Below are 14,182 nucleotides of genomic sequence, written 5' to 3' on the forward strand. Positions count from 1 at the left end.
GTTTTCTTTGGTTGCTTTGTTACATTCTAAAACAAGTCTACAGGTCTGCTTCAGCTGCAACGCTGTCTTGCTGTGAAGCGCCAGAAATATTTTGTCGACTGACTACTAAACTGAAAACTAAAACTGTAATTTTTGGGTGAACTTATCCTTTAAGTTTGATGTCCATCCATGTATCTTTGTGTCTCTCTGTGTTGTGACTCATCCATATCACTTAATGTGAGATAGAAGCTCCTCTGTTGCATGTCATACCACAGTGCAACAGGAATGTCCACTGTGTCCTGTAAGCACTGACCCTTAAGAGATGGTTATCAATCAGCCAACATAATCCACCTCAGCAGCTTCCTCAGACCTTTTAGTTCAGTCTGCTGCGCAATCATTAAACCAAGAGCAAGATCTATGGAAAATGCAACGCTGGAACATTTTTATTTAATATGCAGCTTCGTTGACTCAGAAGAACTCTCTGTACTGCCTCTTAAATCCAGTGTTATTCTCATACGGCATAAATGAACCCCTTCAGCAGGTCAATAGGAGTTTTACTGACTACAAATCAACATTCCTGTGCTCTCCTGTTTCTGTCAGTCCTGAGGTTGTATTTGCTCAACTGGGTAAAGTTGAGAGTTTAATGAATTGAGACTGGCTGACTCTCTGGCACTGCGAAGAGACGGTTTATAGAGTTGGAGATAAAGAGTCAGGGACTGTCTGTCTGCTAGTCAGCAAGGTTGTAATAAGTGGGCTACAATCTTGTAAAGGGGCTCTGCTGTGGAGCCATTGTGTGTGTGTGCATGTGTCTGTTACCAGTGTTACTATCACACACACAGTGGTCTGTCAGACTGGGTCAGTTGTTTACATTCTGTGTCGGAGGCACAGGCTAACTGTCTGCATGACTGCTGTGCAAAACAATGTGCACTGTGGTGGAAAAGAGGGCATTTGTGACCTTGTATTCATCACTCAGAATATCCACAGACTCTCTCTCTCTGAGTGATTCATTTTACTCTGACACAAACTCATTCGTTCTCACGGCATTTTCTCTAATTGCACATTTTCCTGTTTATTTCTCTCATTTCTTTCTTTCACACCAAAATACTGACACACTCAAATTCATGGCATTCTCACTCACTGCTTGTCTATCTCGTCACTCTCTGTGACTCATGATTTCCAGTGTACAAACACATCCTGACATATCAAAACATGCAGCACATGAGGTTTATTAAGTGAAGGTTAATGGATTTTTTTAATTAATATTCGTGCTTTGTAAGGGGAAAAAAAAGAAAACTCCAGAAAACCTGAATGCCAGATGTTTAGTATCGTGACAAGCCTGTCATCTCTCAGAACTGAATCAGCTTATTACTTTCTTCTTGGAAGCATGCTGAAGTGGTGAAATCAGTCTTGATGATTGGTGTGAGTCACTAGAGTGCAAATTTGTCCAGGAAGACAGCATCACTTTGACACTTTGGGCTCAAATGACAAGGAAGTTAACTATTAGATACCTGTTAAACACACATATAGACACGTTTTACACTCACTTTTTACAAACATGCACAGTAGATGTGTGTGCATATATATATTTGTGTACGAGGGCATAATTATGAGTATGAATGTGTAGCCTATGTGTCTACAAATACAGAAGTCTTCATTGTTGTTATCACAATACTGGATTTTCTTTCTTTGATACAATACATTGAAAAATATCAATATATGATACCATTTTCAATACCTTTGCGAAAACTGACACAACATTGAGGGCATAAAATGTTAGATTGTTATTGAAAGGAAAATGTAAAAAGGCTGTAACATGACAACAAGAAGTGTCTTTTCTTTCCTTGGCTAGTAGAAGAGAACAGTATAATGTTTTTCTCTTCAGATTAAGCATTTCAAAATAATATACGTGTGTCTACTCATTGTTGGAGAGGTGTCAGTTTCACAGAATTTGACACAAACTGAGATGAAACTATGTACAAAAAGTGCACATAGTCTCAGCTTAGTGCCTCTTTATCACACACACTGACTGCAACCAAAATATTGATATTTGGTGCCAGATAACGATAATCACATCTCAAGAGGTAGTACCACAATATTTTGCAGAATCAATATTTTAGCCTACCTCTAATTCGGAATCAATATTTCAATATTTTTGACAACACTACTCTTCATACATGTAATGTATTAACCTTCATGGTTTGTCATAGTTTAACCTCAGTTTGCATTTCCCTCAGTGGTGTGTTTGTGTGTTTGGATGCAGTCAGTGACATCTGTCTTCTCTATTGTTTTGTGCTCAGAAAAGTGACAGCAGGGCTTTAGGAGGTTACAGCCCGTGCACCCCTCCTCTTACAGGAACTGGCCTTTGACAGGCACTCTGCAGGGCGGCCTGCAACTTGAAGACCCCACCGGGCCAATCTCCTGCCGTCCCCGAGCTGCTGTTGTTGTTGCCACAGTGACACGCTCAGGAAGAATGTGTCCTGTGGTGATGGTGAAAGAATATCTCTTGGTTCAAAGATATGGTGTGTGTGGAGGGGGATATTGTCTGTGATGTTGCTAGATGGCAATGGGTTTGATCAAAAACAACCCCCTCCTCACACACATACTCAGATGCATGGAAATGCATACCATCCTAGACACCCGTAACGTTGTCCTTGTAAGACTTAAACGAACACACATACATACATTCATGCATGGATAATGCATTCCATCACACTGGACTGGAGACGTTTATCCAGTTGGCAGCTCACCAGAGTTTTTTCATTAGATGCACCCTTAACCCTGACACACACATATATATGCACAGTCTTTCTCTCACAGCCGGTCGCTTGCAAGCTGTTGCTCTGTCTGGCAGTTTCACTCTGCTAAGTGTCTTGAGTTGTATTCAAAAGAGATCAGACTATGGGTTGAGAGAAACCAGTTGCTGCAACTCCCAATTAGGAGATTTAACAAGATATGGCAGGCTGAATCCTTGTCCCGCTGTTTTGTTTACACAGACCACACTACAGAACGTGAATCTCAAGCAGAGTTCAGTCTGGAGAGAGGGGTAAAGACGGCAGCTTAACTTTGATGGCAGGGTGTTCGATGTGGGCTGGGAGAATCATCCCAGCAAACCGATGCTGGTGACATGCTGATGAACAGCATGTAAAAGCTCAGTGTTTCCAGCCTGGTTTGGCTTTGCAGCTCGTGCCCACTGGCAACGTGTGGCGGTGGCATAGGCCCGAGCACGCACACACACACACACACACACACACACACACACACACACACACACTCCAGAACACACACAGTCACATGAAGGAAAACAGGCACAAACACAGAAATAGAGACCAAAACACATGGATACTTGCACGTGAACATGCATTTACCATTTGCTTAACATCCCCCGCTTGAACAAAGAAATGCCGTCTGGAAAGGAATTTGTCCATCTGGGTTCAAAGTGTGACTCTAATGTGGCTGTACAGCTCGTTGATTTAGGCCCGGGTTGCCATGTTATAATGAGCATTCCAAGCAAAATGGGAAAAGGTTATAGCATGCTTTGTTAGTTTAGTTATGTGCAGCACGTGTGTGTAATATTTGAGATGGAAAAAACTGCAAGAGCAATGACTTTCAAATCAGTCTCCTCTCCTCTCCTCTCCTCTCCTCTCCTCTCCTCTCCTCTCCTCTCCTCTCCTCTCCTCTCCTCTCCTCTCCTCTCCTCTCCTCTCCTCTCCTCTCCTCTCCTCTCCTCTCCTCTCCCTTCTTGCAGCCATGGCTGAGAATGACAAGAATTTTGTTTACCTGTCAATTAAGGGATCTACTCTATAATGAGAATGAAAACAATGTCTGGAGGTTCATCCAAGTGTAACAACTTAATGAGTAGATACTCCAGACACACGGCAGACACACAGGAGCTTTGATCATACCAAATCATATCTAAACACTGTCTTGTTAGGTTCTAGAGCAGGGAAAGTGGTAGTTACATCTTTGTCTGTCTCCAGTGTAATGATGATTGCAATAATCTCATCCTTTATTCTACTGCTATAGTGTCCGTCAAGTTGTATCTGCTGAGTTTGGTGTCAATCAGACCTTTTTAGTTCTGTTGAGATGTTTAGTTTAGATAGGAATGAGCTAAACTATCATTTTTTGAAGAAAATATTTTGTCTCCTTGTTATATTGCTCAGCAGTTCTTATATCAGGCTGCTAAAGTTAATCGAGTAGATCAACAGGTTTTTAAAGCTAACTTTCTTACAGGCATTTTATTTTAAGGAAACTGAAACTAAATGTTAGATTAAACTTAGAATAACTTATTTGTTGGTTAAAATGTTGTTAAAACACCTCATTAATGTAAAACCCTGATTCCAGTCAGTCAGTACTTATGAAAAACAATAGTTAATCAGTTTTTTTTAGTGTTTAAATGATTCATACTTATCAAAAGTTTTGTAACCAGTCCAGTAGATCGGATTAGCTTGCAGCCGCAACACGGCTGCAATGGCTGCAGCATAAGCCTGTGGGGCAACTCTGTCAAAGTCACAGGCTTAGGTTTTTATTCAGTGTCTGACAACATTGCAGAAACAATTCCTACCTTTTTGTGACCAGAAACACAAGTCTCACTTGTGGAGAAGTCTCGCTCTGAAATATCGCAACATATGAGTTGCAAGAAGACGACAGAAAGGAGTCTGGAGTTTGGAGTTTATGTTGAGGAACTGCCAGCCAGAGTTTAATTTGAAAGTCATGGCCGAATATTTAACTGATTTTGACAGATGAGGCAACAACTGCAACAACTCACCTCGCAAGGTGTCAGAGCAAGACCTCTCCTCTGAAGTTGTTTGCAAATCAGTGCATTCTGTTTAAGTTTTATACAGCGTCCCAACTTTTTTGGAATTAGGGTTGAACAACAATAGCAACAGACATTGAATAGAGATACATATTAAGAATGCAAATAAACAAACAAATATAATGCACTGCATGCTCACTCATTGTTCCTCAAGCATGTTGCAGTTGCTCTGATTTAGTCTTTGCTAACTGCCTAATATTCAGACTACAAAGCATATTTGCCATGTGTTGAGTACAATTTGTTCTGAGGTTCCTTGGGAGATGACGATGAAAACGCACACCCTTCAGATCAGTTTGGTTTGGCTTCCTTTGGCGGTGCTAAACACCCGTCTTCATTTCACTCAGTGTTTTGTCCACTGGCGGTCTTGGCTGAGGCTCACAGTTGTTGGTCACGGGGTGTGTGGAGGTCAAAAACATCGGCTCTGACTCTGACTCTTGAGTTTACACTCCGGAAGAGCACTTTCCCAAGCTCTCGCCTTGCTCAGCTCCCCCGAGGATTGGCGGGTGAATTATAAAAATCTGTTTCTGTGCAGGCATGCAGAGGAGCAGGGGAGCAGGGATGGGACGGGGGAGATTGTGGGAATTCTCAAGCGGAACCCTTAAAATGTGAAGGGGGGATAAAACAGGAAGGAGAAGGAGAAGGAGAAGGAGAGGATTTTGGCATCAGAGCTCAGCTCAGAGACTGCGGCTTGGAGGAGAAATTTGATCTGGAGCCCAGAGAATAATGTTAGTGTGCTGAGGAAGCCAGGTTATTGTTGAAAGAATATGTAGGTCCACTCAGGGCTGCACATTCACTGTGGCTGAGCCTGTTTTAGAGAGGAAAGGTTTTATCATTAAGCTTCCCACATTGTGTGTCAGCACAATGTAATATCAGATAGCTGTAAATACTGCTCACTGCAGGGAATCTTTTTTCTCCTTATGAATGATGGTGTATCCAATGACACGTCTTGATGAGTGTGTAAAATCCAGGCCCTTAGGTGTTGTTAACAGCAGAGACATTCTCTGAGGTGTATGCCACGTCTGCTGTCTGTATTTAAGGGCATGGTGAAACAGAGTACAGCTGTGGTTGCGGACCACAGTAGGTGTGTGTGTCTATCACCTGGCATATTACCTGTGGCTGTTTATAAATGACCTCATCCATTGAAAATCATCACTGCCTGCCAAACAGCAAGGCTCCTTGCCAGGAAGAACTCCATGGATTCTTTTGTTTGGAGAGCTTTCCTGTCAATGGCCTTACTTACTCTGTCAGTGATGATTTATGCTGGCTGCAACCGCAGGTCTCCAACCACAGGTGCATCTACACCATAAGTTCTTGTGTCTTAGTGCCGGATGAGGCCATGATTTGCGGTAATTTGTATTTGGAAGGAAAGGAGCTGAAAACAGAAATATTTAAAGGGACAGCAGACTTTGAGATTCTTAATATTGAATAGATGGAAATGTATCTTTAACTTGAAGTTTCTAACCACACTAGTTGCTCTATGAGGCAGTGCTTTGAGCTAAGGTCACCATGCTAACATGCTCACAATGACAAAGAGAATGCTTCTGTTTGATTGGCATCAACATCTTAGTTTAGTGTGTAGGCATGCTGACAATTTCAAATAAGCGCTAAATCTGAGGGATCACAAAAGTAATTATAATTCATCCCAAAAGAAACATGAATGTCTGTGCCAGATTTCATGGTGGATAAATTAAACTCAAAACCACAGGAAATGACAGGGATCGCCAAAGTCATTATAATAACTTATCTGGGAATGATAAATATATAATATTTGGTGCCAATCCAAGTTTACGCTGAGATGGAAACACCTTTACCTAATCTATGTAACGTAGGTAAGTGAACGTTTGTACATTACATGATATACATTATGTGACGTGAGTTACGTCTACGTTTTACCTATCCTAACCAAGTAGCTGATCTTTCCGAACCCTAACCAAACCGTGGCGGCTTGACAACTTTAATAACATAAAAGTAATATTATGTCTATGCAAACTGTTTATCAGTACGCTTTATTTTGAAAGACTAACCGGATGTTGTATATTATGTATTGTTGCTGACTTGACTGAGGAGCCTTTATTTCAAAAGTCCAACCGGAATTTGCAAATGACATATTAGTGCTAACATGACAGCGGAGCCTTACATGTGCAAAGCTGATGCTAGAAGGGTAGGTAAAGCATCATAATTTGAAGACGCGTGGTGTCACTAAATCTTACCATTTTGGCTGAAGCTGGAGCTGTGTTTCAGCAGCAAAACCACCAAATGTGGATTCTTAGATTTGACAGAAGCAGTGTTTGGTGGGGTTTGTAGGCCAAAATGAGAGATGTTTAAAACAGGTTGGCATGAGCACTGGTCTGTGGAGCCAGCAGAGCAATTGGGAGCAGACTGGGGATGAGTCAGGAGCTCTGATGATGGGAGCTTTCTGTCTGTGAAGAGGAGGGACTGACATGGCTGTGGGAGGGAAGCGAAGGACAGATGCTCCGACTCTGCAAGATGTAACAAGACACCCCCTCCCAGATGGGGGGATAGAGAGAGGTTTGTTTGCTCTGCCTCCAAGACGGATTCATTCTCCTCCTCTACGTCTTTTTCTCTCCTCTCATTGGTATGATCTCGTCTTATTCTGTGGGTGAGAGGCTTCCCTTCTCTTCATTGAGCTAGTTAAGGCCTCTTTGTATTTGTTGGCATTAGGTAAAAGCCACTGTTGAGATGGAAGAACTCATTTATTTTCCAATTTTCCACCAGGTCAGTCCAGGTTTTTTTCCACAAATCTTTTTTAATTATCCACTTGATTTTTACTTTTTATCAGGCCAACAGTGTCAAAGGCTCCCCCTCCAAACTTCTATTTCTTGAAGGGCTTATCTTTGAAGACTTTAGTGCATCGTTAGCCTGCAAGCCGCACCATTTGCAGTCAGTGGAATGTGGAATGGAAGCCACAAACTCCAAAGGGAAAGCCTGCGGTTCAACTGTTACGGGATGGTCATTTGTAAACTCTGACAGGTGGAGCGAGTGAGAGAAGGACTTTGAGGAAGGATTTTGCTGTGTTCGTGTGGAGCTTTCCTTCCCTTTTCTGCCATTTTGACCTTGCGGTAGTCAGAGCTGTCCCATTTATCAACAAAGAACTGTACGCCGGGAGAATTCTGCAATTCTGCAAAAAGCCTGGTGACTTCATTTCAGGAAACACGAGAGGTCGGGCTTGCACCAACTTCCTGCAAGTCACATCACACTTCCTGTCTGTTTGTGTGCACAAACACAAACAAGAAAATAACTACTCATTTCATGCATAAGAGGCCTCGTAATAGTGTCACAGTCTGTCCCTTGGTTGTGCCTGTGCACCATAATTACATCTATATTGGTTTTCTCTGTGGTCCTGATTATAATTAAGGTTTGTTTATACATTTTCTGAGGTAATATTTTGGCCCATTCTTCTCCAGCTCTCAGCGGGATAGACTGTAGACACTCAAGCCGTCAGGAGTCTCCTCTATAAACGACAACCACAATAACAAGAAATGCTATATGTGTGGAGTTACAAATACAACAATGGAGACTTGTGTTATATTTAGAGTAGATTGATAAGCAAAAAAACATGTAGGGAGAAATTAATTGTTTGTGGTATCCCCCATCAGTTCCTGTCTGGTTCTGCGGCTAACCCAGTTTCAATACTGTCTCACGTCCATCCTCTTCTAACAATAGAGGGTGCAGGGGGGAGGTGGAAGGGCAAGAGGACACAGCACAGCAGGGCTGGAGGGCAATCAATGGGTTTGTAGGACAGGACACTGGGCAGCTGGATGACTTGTGCAAGCGCTGTATGTGCATGTACAAGCCATCCAGCCCCTTAAGGCCAGATGCTGATAGGCATCTTTACTCATCATACCACACAGATCCCTGTGGTCTGTGGTTGGATATAGAACGGAAAGATAAGGAAAGCCAGCTGATGGAAAAGTAATGTGTGTGATAGAATGAGACAACAGAGAGATAAAGAGATGAAGATGAGAGAGAAGTAAACACAGCATGAAGCAAAAATGGATTTGATATCTGGGTCGGCTTTTCGGCTTGTAGCGTACTTTCTGGCTGTCAATCGCATGCATGGGCAGATACAAACACAGATACAGGCATGGAGTTGGCCTGTTTGGCTCATGTCCAAGGCCCTGCTATGAAATCAGCTTGGGAAAGCAGCAGGGGCCCTGAACAGGACACAGAGACAGAAACAGAGAGAGAAAAAGAGAGAGGGAGACTGCCGAGCCTAGATAAAATTCCATTGTTTATTTGCCCGACCCTCTCCTTCCCTCCCCCCGTCCTTCACCATCAACCCTTCCTTTTCTACTTCTTCAGGAACCAGGCAAAACCCTGTCAAAGCCTTGCAGGTCAAGGCAGCATGTCAGTCATTGTGAAACCCCCATATGGCTCAAACCAAGCACTTCATGTCAGATCTGGCAAACCCTGCAGTGCTTGAAACAAATTGACTGTACATGAATTATCTCTGCTCCAGATCTGCAGAAACAGGTAAGACTTGGTACAGTTTGGTATGAAAGAGAACGAGAGGCTAAGGACTAAAAAAAACAGTCCCCCTCTGTCCTTCCCTCCTATCCTTCACTCCCTCCTCCATCTTACTTTTGTCCCTGCAAACTCCAAGACTGAGTGGGAATGAAAGGGAGAAATAAAAGAGTGAAGGACGGGGAGGAAAAAAGCAGCCAAGTTTGCCAGAAAGAGCTGGCTAAATGTGCGGTGGTGCGTTAAATTGATTGCAGGCGAGGCTTTGGCACACGCTGCCATGAGCCACATCTTGCAGGGGATAGGGTCCTCAACTCAGCGTGGGTGCAGAAAAAAAGAGAAAATAAATCTTTTTTTTCTTCCCATTTTGAGCTATCATGTTCTCTCCCTCGCCCAGTTTTATGTAAAACCTCACTCATAAGGATGACAAGTGGTTCATACGGGCTGCCTCTTTTTGGTTGCTTGTTTTGTGTGACTCCATGTCCTGATAACCGTTAAATGCAGCGTAGGCTGTGAGCGACTTTTCCCTTTTTAGGTATTTCGAAATGACAGAGAGAAAAAGAGCAGTTTGGGGAAGAACAAGCGAGGGATGATGATGTCATGGTGTTAGCTGTTTCTGCAGGGCTGGACAGAGGGATGGAGGGACAGAGGGATAGAGGAGAGGATGAAATCTTTATGAGAAGCAGCTGTTGGGGAGAGGCGGGCCTCCAGAGCATGAAGCAGCAGCCAGCCAACAGATCACTGACATCAACTCAGAGGCTTAATAAAGCAACCTTCGAAAACACTGACGGCACCACCTGCATACAGCGTGATGGAGTTGATTCAATTCCAGCAGCAAAACATTGCCCGATTATCACAAAGTTAACACTTAGAGATAATATTTGAAGCTTAACAAGCACAAAAAAACTCAACAACAAAGCTACAAAACCATGATGGCTGACTGACAGTGATAGTATCACTTTCTGAGTTGATAATGTCTACACTTAAATTGCATTGCACTGTGAAGAGTGCTATAAACTATCTTACAGTTTGAGGACCAGCTCATCGTGGAAAATGATGTGCGCGAGTGTATCATCACATTTCCACCGAATGAGTCTTGGCTGATTCTTTGACCTACCTCAGCGAATCCAACAAAAAACAGTTCAGGATGAATCAATGAAGAGTCCAAGTCCATTTATGAAATGAATGTGTGCGCCGCTGAGTAATCTGTGTTCTGACTAACATATTGAACACAAGTGTGCCACGTCTTTGTGAATCAGAGATTCATTTACAAATCTGTAGCCCAACCAAGGTTCACACAGGGTGCCACATGTGTGGAGTTTTTTGTCAATGTAGTAACCTGTTCTGTGGAGAAGGGTCCAACTGCAGACCTGACTTGACTTCTGAGCACCCTAGGTCTCTGAGCCATTGAGAAATGAGGAAACCTAAATGTTCTTTACACAGCTTTACCTTCTCTTTTGATGAGTACAAATGAGTGCAACACTATGAATGCCTTCCAGGAGAGATTGTCTGAAAATGCGTGCTACTATCGCCATATTTAAACTTATTATCACGTCTCACCCCTCTCTATCGCTTTTCATTCTGCCTCCAATTGTGGCAGTTTCAAACAGTTATTCATAAGCATGTCTTACAAAGTAGTTTTTTTCCCGCCCAATTTTAAAGTGCCCTGCAGTCTATAGCCTGATGTAAAATAGCCTATGAATTTCTCCATTGCTCCATTAAAACACAACGTTGTCTTTTTGGCATAAGCTCCTCATCCTGCATGTTGCTAAGGAAGAGCCACGTGAAGTGATTCGACTAATCAGCACGGCCCTCTAGTTGGCTTCATAACTGTATTGGTTTGTTCATACTGCGCGGATCTGCTTATCAGTGAGGTCATGTGAAGTTTGGAAACAGAAGTAAGAGGACATTTAATACCGCAATTGCTATGATTAACCTGCAAAGTAGATTGTGGACCCCTCCGAGATTGATCACAATCTAAAATCGTCAAATCACTCATCCCTTACCCCAGTCCATTCGCTGACAAAGTACAGCAAGGACTAAGGGTCCAAAGTTTGCCTCACTTGTAGTAAAAATACCAAAGTTGTCTCTCATGACTATCATACTTCAGTCATTAAGTCTAAACAAACAACAACATCCCTGTCTCAGTTGTATATGTGAGTGCATGTTTATAAGAATCTGTCCACGGCCAGATACCCAGTGTCCATCCGCTGATAAAAATCTCCTGCTGGGTTTGTTATGCAACTGATGCTCGGCTCTGATGCCCTGCCTCTGACCCGACTGCTGCTATCTCTGTCTAGTAAAGGCTTTGAGGCATTTGGGATTGTCTTCTGTTCACCAAGCACCGATCCTTTTTCATCTGAGGCCAGGACTGGGGGTTGTCCCTGATAAAATATATTTGTGTAATGTTTTTTATAAGGTCATTAGGTAAATAATCTAAAACCAGGACTTCACACAAATTAAAAGTATAAATATTTCTTTGATTATCAAACAGAAATGCTGTGATTTATTTTGACTGGAACACACTTTCTGCTGCCATCTTCTCCACCCAGCACTTATCCACCCAGCTGCTGATGAACAATACCACTTCCTCTGCTGCAGTGTCCACTGCCTGTCACACCTCACAGGGCTGAAGGGGGCAGGGCAGGTGGAGGTCTTTTGGGTTGCAGTTTCCCGTGATGTTTTTATTGGCCTCAGCAGATGGCTTCCCTCAGCCTCTGCATTGTTATGGTGGCCATCTTGCTCTAGGGGTCAGGGTTAACAATAGTTGCCAGTAGCAGTGGGAGACAAAAGCCTTCGCAGCTCCAGAAAACAGTTTCCTCAGTAACCGAATGCTGTAAAACTCGCAATGCTGTCAAATTTACTGCTTTTACAAGATGCAAAGGAACTACTGCTTGTCAGGTTCAGGCGGGGAAGGACTGACTTGCATGTATGAGTCAAGTTTGAGAAATGTTCAAGCCCAGTAAGTCAGAATTGTGTGAAAATACCAAATTACCATTTAAGGCACTAGAATCTCCACTGAACAGCACTTTCTGTCTTGGCCTTGGGGCTCCAAATAATGAAGTGAGACAGCCTAAAAGCCTACACTGTTTTCACAGCGCAACAGTATACTTGTATTATTCTTTGCAATATCCACTTTCCTCTTTAGTTTTGACAACCCTTGTCTCCCCAACCCCCCTCTCCTCTTCGATTTTCTCCCTCTTCATATCTCCCATCTTTCCTCTCCCCCTGTGATATGTAACACCCTTCCCAACCCAGTAAAAAGTCATACTGTAAAACTAGAAGGCTCTATACATTCTTTATAGTCCTCCCTGCCCTCCCCCTTACCCCCCTTTCCATGCAGGATTTCTGTTCTTCATTTCTGTGTTGGGTTTTAGTAAGGAGAAAAGAATCAAGAGAGGGAGGAAGGGAAAAAAATTGGTTGATGTTTCCCCTCAAACATGTGACCTCTGCTCAGCTCACAGCTGAAAATAATTTGGGCCTACAGGCCGGTGGATGGCTGACGCAAACCCTCCTCCTCCTCCTCTCTCTGGGGGGCTAGGCCTTGGGCCAATGGGGGGGCTAAAGACAAAGCAATGGAGGGCTGTAAGTTGAGCTGCGAGCAAAACTGGAAGCTAAAAGGTGACATATCGTACTTTTAGTCTTCTTCTTGTGAGACGAGACCACAACTTTTTACGCAGTGTCCATTTGTTCTTTCATTCTGGAAAAGAAAAAGTACAAGCCTAGAATCATTCCAAAACACTGGACCCAGAGGGACAATTATGTTGTTAGCTCAGGGAAGAGTTCAGCTATTTGGCTGCAATTTTTTTTTACGTAATCCACCGAAATTGTGGCTTTTTTTCTGACTTGCCTCACTGCCAGTTAGGACAACGATTTCTGGAATTCGGCTGAATTAGGCTCACATTCCCGACATAGTAAGGGGACGAGGGAGAGAAGTGTCAGGGTTTAGCTAATGCAGGTTTATTGGGAGAGGACTGGAGGGGGGTTTGGGCCAGGCAGTTCTCAGGAAATGTTTAACGGCCTACAGATACCCTAAAGTATCCCGGCACATCTGGTTGAAGTCACACATGCACACACATCCATAAGTTGGTCTGGAGTATGGGCACTTTGGCAGGATGTGTAGATTCATGTAGGTGTTTTTTTATATGAGGTTTTGTGTGTGAGTATCTAGCTGGGTGGCAAAGCATGTATTAGTGTCTCTGTGAATTTATTTAAGAACAAATGTGTGAATACCTGCTGACAGGAGTTGGCCCTGACCTTTCCTTCTCTCTTTTGCTAACCACATCTGTGCTGGACAGAGGCTAGGCTCTTCTTCTCCATGCCAACCCTTACCAGCGTTTATAGGCCATGAGCGCTGAGCCCCAGCGGCTCTAATTCGATGTTACATACGGATGATCTTTCTAGGCTCCAACTGGATCTGGTTTCATTATACTTTGACAAATGGACCAAGTAATAATCTCAAACTGGCCGAGCATGTCCCCTCACACTCGCCTTGGCGCTGCTGTAATAAAGAACAGAGACAAATGTGTAGCGCTGGAAGACACTCAACACATTAAGGAAGTTATGTTTTGGAATGAAACGAGAGTTTGCGTAGAGAATCTGAAGTGCAAAAACAAAATGTGTGCACAGTGCTTGTCTTGAAAATACTCCAGAAATCTGTTCTGGCAAGTGCAAAAAGACGAGACACTGAGTGATAACCTGAAAAAGTTTAACTGAGTGCCCTTCTCTGGCTTCCAGCTGCCCCTGATGTTTTCCTAGGTGGATTTAATCATATTACAATGTGCAGTTCGTCGTATATTCCATAAGTTTTCCATAATGCCACATGGCTGCTGGAACCCAGTGTGTGTTTATGCCTGTTGGCTTAGCATTGTTAGAGCTTAGTTTTAGCTGTATCCTCCAATTACTAAT

The 14,182-nt window shown here is 43.1% G+C and overlaps 1 protein-coding gene across 1 annotated transcript in view; it reads left to right on the plus strand.

Annotated features, from left to right (window-relative positions):
• Window positions 1-14,182, plus strand: part of LOC141001399 (DENN domain-containing protein 2A) — a 37,582-nt gene that overhangs the window by 3,211 nt on the left and 20,189 nt on the right. The window lies entirely within an intron of this gene.

The sequence above is a fragment of the Pagrus major genome, chromosome 8, assembly GCF_040436345.1.
Source record: "Pagrus major chromosome 8, Pma_NU_1.0".
Lineage (NCBI taxonomy): Eukaryota > Metazoa > Chordata > Actinopteri > Spariformes > Sparidae > Pagrus > Pagrus major.